The sequence below is a fragment of the Condylura cristata genome, unplaced genomic scaffold (assembly GCF_000260355.1).
Source record: "Condylura cristata isolate star-nosed mole 26May11 unplaced genomic scaffold, ConCri1.0 scaffold00001, whole genome shotgun sequence".
NCBI classification, from domain to species: Eukaryota; Metazoa; Chordata; class Mammalia; order Eulipotyphla; family Talpidae; genus Condylura; species Condylura cristata.
Window position 1 is genome coordinate 10576783 of NW_004567102.1, and position 2503 is coordinate 10579285.

Consider the following 2503-nt stretch of genomic DNA (forward strand, 5'->3'; position numbering starts at 1 on the left):
AGGAGCTCCACTGCCTTACAGGCAAGGCTCGGTGGGCAACACGCTGCAAGGTGTGCCCGCTGAGCTTGGGGAATAGTCAGAGTGTTTTATCTTCTAGAATCTTAGCTGGCGAGAATCAACTCAAGATGGAGAGAATTCAACAACTGCAAGTGAGGCACCCTAACAGCCTCTGGCTTTGAAACCGGGCTTACCACCCAGTAGTTGTAGGAACTTGAGAAACAGCATGACCTCTGTAACTCAGGGTCCTCGGCTAAGAAACGGGAAGAATGCCTGCCAGACCCAGAACTGCCAGGCATACGTGTATGTACACGCTTTCTAAAGAGACACTAAGTTCTATTCCCATTTAAGAAGAGATTGTTGCTATCCAGCTACCTATTTGACTTCTTTGGATGTCTCAGAGGCACCTGTTCAGATACCACCATCCACTGCCCTTCTTCCCCCATCCTTGGGCCTCTCCTAGAGCACCCCCGCTAAGTGTTCAGTAGGACAACCATCCAGGCATAGAAGCCAGAAACCCAGGGTCCACTCTTGGCCCTTCCCCACCATTTTAATGCCGCACTAAGCCCTCACCTGTGCCTCGGGAAGGCCAGACTCCGTCACCCCTGCCCGCGTCACCCTCTTGCAGAGTCTACTCATCTACTCTGGCCTCTCCATTGTGCACATCTAACTACATCTCCCCTCCCAGCACCCCCACCTCACAGGCTACCCTCTAACAACAGCCCAATGCACTAGGAATAAAGCCTCTTCCTGGGGCTCAAGGCCGGCAAAGTGCAACACTGCTCCAGCCTCCCCCTACACTATGCTCCCGTGTGTTCTCCCTGCTCCACACATTGGGCTTTTGAGTCCTAGTACTCACCCATTCCCTCCCGCCACAGGGGTTTTGTACCTGTTCTTCCCCCTGCTTGGAACATTCCCCCCTCCTCTCACATAGCTAATGCCTGCTCACTTACCGTTACTCAGGTACCAAGTACACTAGAGTGTACCACTCACTGTTTACAGATGTATACACTGATGTGACTCCCATCCAGACCTGGACTTAGAGCATTTCCCATGGGGGTGCCCTTTGGCCCCTTTCCAGTCGCGCTCCTCCCCACCCCGCCACCCCATCTGGCCTTCCCTCAGCACCTGCGCACCCTCTGGAATGTGCCAAATGCAGGCCCTTCTCGGGGAAGCTGCCTCCAAGCCCACTCCAGTCTCATCCCAAGTCTAGCCCCTCGGTCACAGGCACGGTGTACTTGGTGATTTGCACATGTGAGTAATTGATTTGTGGCAATTTCCCGGTTCCTGACACTGTAGATTCCCCGAGGGCAGAGGCTGTGCCTGCCCGCTGCCCAGTGCTGGCACATGCACAGGACTGATAACTGAGAACGGCTATTACCTAGCAAGTGCTTATTACTGTAGGCACTTACAGGTACTAACTCATGAATCCCCACACCGGCCCTATCAAGTCAGTACTATTATTAGATCCCCATTTTACAAGGGAAGACACTGAGGGACAGAGAAGTTCCCCAAGTCATTAAGTGGTGAGCGGTGGAGTGAGGACTCAAACCCAGGCCTTACGGCCGCAGAGCCTCATTTCTTCATCTTTACGCCACTCTGCCTCTCACCAGTCACTGGAATATTTATGAGTGGGCGCCAGGGATATTTTTAATGAATGAATTTATAAATGAGTTGATGATATTCCACTAAAAGAACTAAAGGAGTCCCAAATGTCCCCCAAACCAACAAATAAATGGAAGACAATTTGCCATTGAATTACCTGCACATGACCGAGATGAAGTCACCAACAAAATCCAAAGCAGTCCATTTCCCCAGGGGCCAGGGAGGTTGCTTTCTGCTACTGGGCACTCTGGTTCCCAGCAGAGCACCTTCAGTGGAGGTGGGCTTACTCTCTGAGTTCTAAAGAAGCTTGAAAGTAGTATTCACTACATGAAACATGTTCACTCATGAAACAAGTCCCTCTGCTCTTTCCCACTACCTCCGTAATCTTCACAACCATTTAACATCACACGCTCTCTGACACAGTAAGGGTACTTTGGGTGGCAAAAATAAAAAAATTTTGCCTGGGTAGGAATGTAGATTCTGAGCCACCCAGATGGCACAAGAAGTTAAAGTGTATCACTATCCATAGCCACTACAGCACAAGTTCGATCCCCCGCCAGGGAACTAACCCACACATGGTGCAGACCTCTCCTCTCTTACCTGCTTCTCCCCTCAGCAGTATATTTCAGTCAATTTGCCTGTTCTGCTCCCCACTCTGTCTCTGAGAATCCTCTCCCATCCCAGTTCTTGTATGCATAGATAAATGTTAAAAAAAAATAAACAAGAAAGTACAAATTCGACTGCACATTTATAAACTGGCATGTGGTTTGTACCTCACTATTCCTGGGCTTCATCATCCTGACGAACACATAGGCTGCTCCACGCAGACGGGTTGGCTACCTTTTACGCACTTCAGTGTCATTTACCTCATAACCAATCTCAGAAAGCTCAGGAAGAAAAC